Here is a 9,919-nt window from a genome sequence, read left to right on the forward strand (position 1 = left end):
TTTCAACCCGTTTATGACCCGCTTAAATTCAATCTATTAACCCGATAATATTTGCCGTGCAACTTATCCTAACTGGAGGATGTCACATCCTCGGACTCCTGGTCCAATCAAACCCTTTTTCTAAGAATTATTATTTTTATTTTCAAATAAAAAGTTTAAAATTTTTTTAAAAAAATTAATATTTGGAGGCCAAAGCGGCTCTATTTAATGATGACGCCCCGCTCTGCCTCTTCGTGTTCTTCGTCCTCCTGTTCCTTCTTCGCGGCCTACCAAATCCAGGGACCATTCTTCAATTACCGTCAAATCACTTTAGATGAACTTCTCCAGCATCTGCATCTGAATCCGCGACGCATGAAATCCTATGCATGCAAACCGATCCTTCAACTAACTATTAATTTTAAGAACACAATTACTCAGTTTGAGAACTCTCGTCCCAAAGATTAGTTTTCATGATTCCTTTAACAATCTGAAATATACAGAACCCAAAAGCAAACCCTTTTACTGGCTGTGGCAGAACATCACAGAACAGATCCGTGTGAATCGTGTGATGGCGATGTATCTGATTATGGTTGTTTCAAAGAATAAAACGAAAGAAGAATTGAATAAAAAAGATGGTGGTTCATTCGAGTATAGAAGAATAGTGCGAGGGTATTGCTCTCTGTGTGCCCCGGATAAAGGAAAGGAGACAGACCCACTTCCTGAAGGTCAAAAAGCCTTTCACCGATAATCAACATCTTTCTCTTAATTCATTTCTCTCGGCGTTGCTCTTCCGATCCTATTTTGCTGCTTTGGCCGACTTGAATTATTTCCCAACTCCCAAGTCTGTTTGTGTATTCTAATCTGTCGGCGATAGCAGATGCAAACCCTAGAATTCAAGCTCCAAACTTTCGACCCATCAGACTTCGCTGGTCGATTGATTACTGGGGAAAAGAATGCTTAGCTAAGTCAAAGGGTGGCAAACGATGAGGAAGGCTGGGACTTTTTGAAATGTCAGGACTCAGGAGAGCTCCCTGTCATTTGATAAAATTCGGCGAGGTCAGTATATTTTGCACTTCAATCATCGTGTTTTATTTTGTTAGCTTTTGTCGTGCTGTAATTTCAAAACTATGGTTTTTTCTCCTGCATTTTGCGTGTATAATGACTAATAGGGATTAGATATCTGTTTTTACGCCCGCATTAGTTGAGTTGCTCTTGTTATGAGGGTTTAAACTGGTAAAAAAAAATGATTGACGTTTACTGTCTGGTTCTCAAAACCCTTAAAGGAATACTGGGTCAGCTTATGAGGGTCTTGATTTAACTAGTTTGATGGGGGGATTTGATATTTGTTTATGATGATTTGTCGTGTGCTGCTTTCTAGTTTACTTAGGGATGCTATAAATTTTGTGGTTAGATGTGGATTGATTGATGCATCAATGGCTGGTTCTATGTCAGGGTGGATAAGATGTGTATGCTTTCATGTCATTATATCTTTACAATGACTTGCATTTGGATCTTGATGTTTTTGGGTAAGGTTGTTCTGCCAAGTCATCAACTAGGGCTGCTTCGTGATTTCTAAAGTATTTGTATCAGCTGTTCTTATGATATCAGTAATTCTTGCAATATATGTGGATGTATATTCATTGCATTGGATGTTGAATCTTGTCTATAGATATATAGAGGTACTTTATTTATGATCTTCTATTATGCCATGGCTATATGCATACTTTGTGATAATAAGGCTATATACATAATCGCCTGACTGCCACAAAAAAAAAAAAAGCAAAAAAGAGAGAGAAAGAAGTACTCTCTTTAATTGATGATATACGTTCTATTGTAATTTTAGTTGTACAAGCATTCAATAAGAAATTATGTGAGAAGGAGCCATTTCATGTTGGTTATGATGAGAAATTGAAGTGTTGTTTGATTATGCACCATGGAGCTATATGAGAGGTAAAGCATGTCTTGGAGCAATTTCTCTTACTATCTAAGTGCTATGAGTTAATAATTACGCATGAGTTACGTATCTCTTGCCTTTAGCATCATTATCTACTTTCTTTCTTTTTTGTTTGGCATCATTTTGTTCTTAACTTCAATTTTCATACTTTTGGCATTTAGAATTATATGTTGTTGAAGGGATAGCTTGGATGTTGTTTGTAAAACTTGTTCCAAATGCTTTGCTTTCCTTTCCTATTCAAGGGAAATAGTTTTTGAAGTTTATTTAAAAATCACTGATACTATATCTTCACTTTTCTAGAAGATTAATGAGTTGGGGCTTTTATACATTTTCTTTTAACTTGTTTTTACAGTGGCAGTGGCTGCTGCAGCTTGAAACTTGGCAGTCTTAGCTAGTTGTTAATTCTGTGAAATAAGTACTACAGTCATTTGCTTGTTTTATTATTTTATCTTGATGGTTTTAAATATTTGTTTACCTTACTAAATTTTTTTGTTGCACTTACGTTCCCTCTAGGTTTTTACATTGCTTCACTGAACTTGACTTGCAGAAAGGGTCATGCTTACTGAAGTTATATGAGTATTTAGTAGACCTGAGGATTCTTTATGACTGGCTTCCACTGGTGGCGTGTTGTACCAATTTTTTGCTCAGAAGAAATCCCACAGAGAATCAGTTGTATCAGGTTTGGATATATAGTTTTGTTTGCATACATTTAATGTGTGATGGGATCTCGTGGAAGACTATTTTTTGATCTTAATGAACTTCCTGTCGAGGAAGAGGAGGAGGGTGATTCTGACCTCAATTTCCAGCCTCAGAAGGCACTGCCTACTTCAAATTTGCACATTTCTGGCTTGTTTGCAGCACCAGTACAGCCTCATAAAGTACAAAACAACAATGCTTTTTCCCATGCATCTCTTGTTTCAGGTTTTCAGCCTTTTGTGAGGCCCAAAAGTACTAATGGCTTGGAAGAGTGGATTGAGGAGAAGGGAAAAGGGGATAACAATTCCAAGGATGCCCCAGCATCTAGATCAGGTGATGGTGAGGAAATTAAAATTGAACAACCATTAGATTTGGTTTCTGCAAATGCCGGAGCTGTTGAAAGAGAAGAAGGAAAATGGTCTGATGCTGATGGCGTTGCTGATGCATATAAGACTAGTATTAACGAAAATACTTCTGCTGATTGTGATAAAGTTCCACAAGAGCAAGGGACAGCTGAGGTGATTGATCATCTTGCAATCAGCATTTCTACAGGGAATATTCATTGCGATGTCAATATTTCCAAAAGTAACAAGGGTGACAACAGTAGTCATAGTTCTTTAGGATTAGATACTGATGTAACTGATCCACTAAGTAAGAAAACCAATTGTACCCAGAATTTGGAAGCCAGTGCTAAAAGTGGCACATCCAGCCCCAGTAAGGTTGAACCTGGGTTGGTTCCAAAACAAAGAGAAATTAAAGGAATTGAAGCAAGCTATGCACTGAAATGTGCCAATACTCCTGTGAAGAGGCAGAAGCTTGATCAACAGAAAGAAGCAATGCTTGGAAAGAAACGTAGCAGACAGACGATGTTTCTTAATTTGGAAGATGTTAAGCAAGCTGGTCCTATTAAAATGTCTGCCCCAAGAAGGCAGAATTTCCTGTTGCCTATTACCTCTCGAAATGTGAAAGAAGTCCATACCATTCCTCCACCTGCTGAATGTGCTGGAGAAAAGCAGAGTCAGCTCACGATTAAGGATAAACAAGTTGATTTGTCATTCAATGATCTAGGTCCTCATGTCGAAACTGGTGAATCTAAAGCTGAATGTAATGGTGAACTGAGTTCAGGACTTCTAGCTAGGGCTAGAAGAATGAATAGCACTAGCGATCTCCATGCAGAGGTACACTCACCGCCTATTGCAAGACAGAGTTCATTGAAGCAGCTCTCAGATTCAAGGCAGTCGAAGAATTTGCAGGTGTCCACAAGGAACCCTGCTCTAATCAGTCAAAGCTCCATGGATCCCAAACTGGGAAAAAAGAAACAACCACCTCCAAAGAAGCAAGCTGCCATTAACTCCCAGTGTCAAGATACATCTGTGGAGCGGCTTCTGCGGGAGGTGACCAATGAAAAGTTTTGGCTTCACCCAGGTATGAATTTATGTTGACTTGCTCTATAGACTGTTAATGGGGACTTCCTTCATCATTTAGATCGTCTATCCAGCATACCTATTTTAGGCGTATGTTTAGAAAAACATGAACGGATTTGACTTCGTATGATTTTCTGCTATGTTAGGGTTAATTTGTGGTTATGTGTTTTAGAATTTTATTTTTATTGTAGCTGGAAGGTATTAATACTTGGTAGTTATATGTTTGAGACAGTTGTTAGTTGGAATTCAGAAACTGTGTTTTTTCTTCTCTCTCTCTCTCTCTCTCTCTCTCTATGTGCATTGCTCTTGCTTTTCTTCTTTTTCCTTCTCTTCTTTGTCTCTCGCTCCCTTATTTCTCATTCTTGGTAAACCCTTACCATTCCAAATCACTAGCTAGTGCTATGATTTTAATTCTGAGGTTTTGTTGCTTCTTTACTTTTACTATTACTGTTTTGCCTGTTCTTTCGCCTTTAATGAGCTTATTTTGTGTTTAGCCCCATTATCTGTTTGTAATGGATAGATTTCTGTCTATCAGAGGGGACTGAGCTCCAGTGTGTTCCTGGTCAGTTTGAATCTGTGGAAGAGTATGTCAGAGTTTTTGAGCCTTTGCTTTTTGAGGAATGTCGGGCTCAACTTTACAACACTTGGGAGGAGTTGACAGAGATGGTTTCAAGAGATCTACATGTAATGGTTCATGTAAAAAACATTGAAAGGCGAGAACGAGGTAGTAATCGAATATTTCATTTATTTAAGGTTTATTTATAAGTTGATCTTGAAAAAGTTGTATCTGTGAACAACAGTGTGGCCTTGCCAATGACTAGGTGTTATTTCTAATGAAGAACAAATTGTAGTGGCTGTTGGATCCTGGCCATATATCCTGTTTAAGATATGTGACCAAACTTAAAAACAAAACTCACCCTATGTTTGGATTGGTCTTGGATTTGGAGTTGTATTGGATTTGGATAAAATATAATATAAAATTGTACTAAAATTTGTGCAAATCCACCCAAATCCAATTCAAAGGTCCAAAATCCATGCTCCCAAACACAGCATCAGTGAATATAGTTTTGACTGTTGGAGATTGGGATATATGTTCTTAACTGTTCTCTTTGCATTCTTTGTTGCTTTATTGTTTGCTGGAAGTTCTTAGCTATGCTGGTGTATGGTGGAGCTAAGTTTTTGGAATATGGTCATATGACTAGTATGATTATGATCTTTGCTTTGTTGCAAAATCCTTGTTACGTTACTATTTTATTTTTTTTACCTTTTGGTTTATAAAAGCCTACTGACTCCAATATACATATATATAAAATGTTTTGTGGGAATAGGATGGTACGATGTCATTGTTGCTCCAGTAAATGATTGCAAGTGGACTTTTAAGGAGGGTGATGTAGCAATTCTTTCATCCACCAGGCCTGGATCAGGTTTGAAATAAGAATGAATTTTGCCTTGTCCAGATCATGTTGTACATACTAAAATTGAATTTTGGATTCACAAATTCTTAATACTCTTATTGTATTGAGCAGTCAGAACAAGGAGGACCAACACCACAGTGGTAGAAAATGGCGAGGAGCTAGGGACTAATGGACGTGTGGCTGGTACTGTTAGACGGCACATACCTATTAATACTCGTGATCCTCAAGGGGCTATTATTCACTTTTATGTTGGGGACTCATGTGATCCTAACAGGTTTCTTCAAGACTTTGAATCCTGATGTTGGCTGCTTATTGACTTTCATAACATTGTAAAACTTCTGTTCTTCTATCAAATTGTCGTATGTTAAATGTGTTGATTAGGTAGTGTTTCCCTCCCATTGCAGCAAGGTAGACAATCATATTTTACATAAACTTCAACCCAAAGGTGTCTAGTACCTGACTGTGCTTGGGGCTTTTGCCACTACCCAACGAGAATATGTTGCCTTACATGCATTTCGCCGTCTCAATTTACAGGTGTCAACTTGAATCTAGTTTCAAATGAGAGAGAGGCTTTGTATTAATGCACATAATGGTTGTATGAATGAGGAATTAACAGATATTTGCTTTTGATAGATGCAAACCGCAATTCTTCAGCCAAGTCCAGAACATTTTCCAAAATATGAAGAGCAGCCCCCTGCAATGCCTGAGTGCTTCACACCAAACTTTGTTGATTATTTACATAGGACTTTCAATGGACCTCAGCTAGCAGCAATTCAATGGTCTGCAATGCATACAGCTGCTGGTACAGGTAGTGGGATGACAAGGAGGCAGGATCCATGGCCCTTTACTCTAGTTCAAGGGCCTCCAGGAACAGGTAAAACACACACAGTATGGGGAATGCTTAACGTGATCCATCTGGTTCAGTATCAGCACTACTATACTGCTTTGCTTAAGAAGTTAGCTCCTGAAAGCTATAAGCAAACTAATGAGAGCAATCCTGACAATGCTGCCTTGGGTTCGATTGATGACGTTCTTCGGAGCATGGATCAGAATCTCTTCCGTACTTTTCCAAAACTCTGCCCAAAACCTAGAATGCTTGTTTGTGCTCCTTCTAATGCTGCAACTGATGAGCTGCTAGAACGTGTTCTTGATCGTGGATTCATTGATGGTGAGATGAAAGTGTATCGGCCTGATGTGGCCCGAGTTGGGGTTGATTCACAAACACGTGCTGCACAGGCAGTTTCTGTGGAGCGGAGAACTGAACAACTTTTATCCAAGAGTCATGATGAAATATTTGGTTGGATGCACCAGTTAAGACACCGCGAAGCTCAGTTGTCCCAACAGATAGCTAGTCTTCAAAGAGAACTGAATATGACAGCTGCTGTGGGTCATTCCCAAGGATCTGTTGGTGTTGATCCTGATGTTCTTATGGCTCGAGACCAGAATCGAGACACATTGCTGCAGAACCTTGCGGCAGTGGTTGAGGGCAGGGACAAAATTCTGGTTGAAATGTCCCGTCTTCTTATTTTGGAGGGCAGATTCCGTGCTGGCAGCAGCTTTAATTTCGAAGAAGCCCGTGCTAATCTTGAAGCAAGTTTCGCCAATGAGGCTGAAATTGTTTTTACTACCGTCTCAAGTAGCGGACGCAAGTTGTTCTCCCGTCTCACTCATGGTTTTGATATGGTGGTTATTGATGAGGCAGCACAAGCTAGTGAAGTAGCTGTTCTTCCTCCCCTTGCTCTTGGTGCAGCACGGTGTGTTCTTGTTGGTGATCCCCAGCAGCTCCCTGCTATAGTTATCAGCAAGGCAGCTGGAACTTTGTTATACAGCAGAAGCCTCTTTGAAAGATTTCAGCAAGCAGGCTGCCCAACAATGTTATTATCCGTGCAGTATAGGATGCATCCTCAAATCCGTGATTTCCCTTCCAGATACTTCTACCAAGGACGCCTTACGGATAATGAAAGTGTTGCTAGTTTGCCTGATGAGATATACTACAAGGATCCATTACTTAGACCTTATTTATTCTATGATATTACACATGGGCGGGAGTCCCACAAAGGTGGTTCTGTCTCTTATCAGAACATACATGAGGCACAGTTCTGTCTCCGCTTGTTTGAGCATCTTCAGAAAACCCTGAGATCTTTGGGTGTGGGGAAAATCTCTGTTGGCATAATTACACCATACAAGTTGCAATTGAAATGCCTCCAACGTGAGTTTGGGAATGTCTTAAATTCAGAAGAAGGGAAAGACTTGTATATTAATACTGTAGATGCTTTCCAAGGCCAAGAACGTGATGTCATTATCATGTCTTGTGTCCGTGCTTCAAATCATTGGGTGGGATTTGTGGCTGATATCCGCCGAATGAATGTTGCTCTTACTCGTGCAAGAAGAGCTCTTTGGGTATGGATTTCTGTCTCTCTATTCTCATCTCATGTTATTGCACATGTGCATGCACATACCTATTCTACGGTACTTGATTAATTAATCCCAAACAGCATAAATGCATTCACTCCCATGCCATATGCTTCACCGTGAGCTTATAATGTTGTGTTTCAACAGGTTATGGGGAATGCTAATGCTCTGATGCAATCTGATGACTGGGCTGCCTTGATTACTGATGCCAAAGCTAGGAATTGTTATACAGCCATGGACTCTCTCCCAAAGGATTTTTTGGTACCAAAAGGACCTACTTACGCTCCTGCATTAGCTGGTAAGATGTCCAACATAAGGGGTCTGAGATCAGCTGGACCAAGGCATAGATCATTGGACATGCAGGTGGAATCCAGGTCAGGAACACCATCAGAAGATGATGAGAGGTCAAGTGCACCACTATTAGTTTCTAAGAACAGGAATTATTGACCCTTTAAGCAATCAATGGAGAATTCCTTGGATTGATTTAGATCAATCTCAGCAATGAAAATCTTCTTATGCCTGGCAACTGTTTTTTTCAGAAAGATACATTTTCTGCTGCTGGGGTTGTCTGGAAGAGAGATTTTTATATGTTGACTTGCCAGTCTGCAAATTCTCTGCATGTTGGGAGAGCGTTCGTTCCTCGCCCTATCTGATCTGCAGGGCAGAAAGTAGTCTCGATTTGGAAATGAATTCCTGCTGAATAATTTGCACGCAGCTGAAAACATGAGGTGCGTGCCCCCCCCCCCCGGGGGGGGGAGTTTTGAAGAGACAGCAGTAGGCTTGTGCATATGGAATGTGACTTGCTGCTTTTTTGGAGCTGATTCCTTCCTGTAATTTCCCTGAAGAAGCTGGGAGCATTTGGCTGTGGGAAATCTAGTGTGCAAATTGATCACCTCTCTTTCTGTCCGATGAACCATGCGAGTCACCACTGCCTGCATGATGAAAGGAAAGGCTTAGGTGACCCAGGGTTAATGTTTGCCTGCAGGACCGCACCAAGTAAATTTGTGCGCTTCTCACTGTTTAAACGATGCCATTTTATTGGATGGGCCACATGCCCTGGAAGTCCATGACAAGAACTTGGGCGCACATATCTCCATCTCATCTATGGAAAAGCTTCTTCTGAATTGGTCTTCTCACTTGACTTTGTAACTCTCTTCTCACACAATGTACTGCTGCTGACTAGCGACGTCTCCATCCATTCTCAGCCCTTTTATTTATTAGTTTTGATGTGGCATAAACTGAAATTTGTTACTTGTTTAGAGCTAAAAAAATTTTTTGTATGTGAAGGTCTCATTCATAATTTGTAAAAGATCTTTCCAGGAGAGGTTTGGCTCGGGTTATTCCAAAGAATTCTCGGACTTCTTGGAGCGCTGGATGCCTTGATTCTCATGTGTTTTGTATGAAGAGAATGTGGGTCTGTTAGAAGTGTTGCTGGCATTTGTATTATAACTCTATCTAAATAATGTGAGAATACACAATTTATGACTAGCACCATTAATCTTGTGTTCCCAAGAACCATAACAAATGGTGAAACAAGAAAATTTCTCCCTAGCTCGCTGCAATCCAAACCTCACCTGTCCTATAATTTGAAATTAGGTCATCTCAACGTGACCATTGAATTAGATGACAAGTGGAAACATTTCTCCAAAAACTCACTATAACTGTTAGCACAGAGTTTTTGTTTGGATATTTGATAAGAACCAAAAGAGATTGAATCTCGAAAGTTCCTATTAGTGAATTAAAAAAAATATATAGCGTCACATGAAGATGAAAAGGTGTGAAATTTATATAAATATATATCCAGATAAAAGATTTTTTGAGAGAAAAAATAAAATAAGATGAAAATTAATCTTTTTTACCCTATTTTTTTCTCCAAAGTAAATATGATTAAGAATGGAAATTTCTTTACATGTGATTAAATTTTTTTTTTGTTGGCTTATTTATGAAGTATATTTTGTTTCCTTAGGTTAATGACTTGTAAAATAAAATTTTTATTCGCTTATTGGTCAAATATATTTTGTTTCATTTCCCGTTTTTTC

At 39.3% G+C, this 9,919-nt stretch overlaps 1 pseudogene; it reads left to right on the forward strand.

Annotated features, from left to right (window-relative positions):
• Positions 1-239: 239 nt before the first annotated feature.
• LOC131146192 (uncharacterized ATP-dependent helicase C29A10.10c-like) lies at positions 240-9,371 on the forward strand (annotated as a pseudogene).
• The last annotated feature ends 548 nt before the right edge of the window (positions 9,372-9,919 follow it).

This window comes from Malania oleifera, chromosome 13 (genome assembly GCF_029873635.1).
Source record: "Malania oleifera isolate guangnan ecotype guangnan chromosome 13, ASM2987363v1, whole genome shotgun sequence".
Classification (NCBI taxonomy): Eukaryota; Viridiplantae; Streptophyta; class Magnoliopsida; order Santalales; family Ximeniaceae; genus Malania; species Malania oleifera.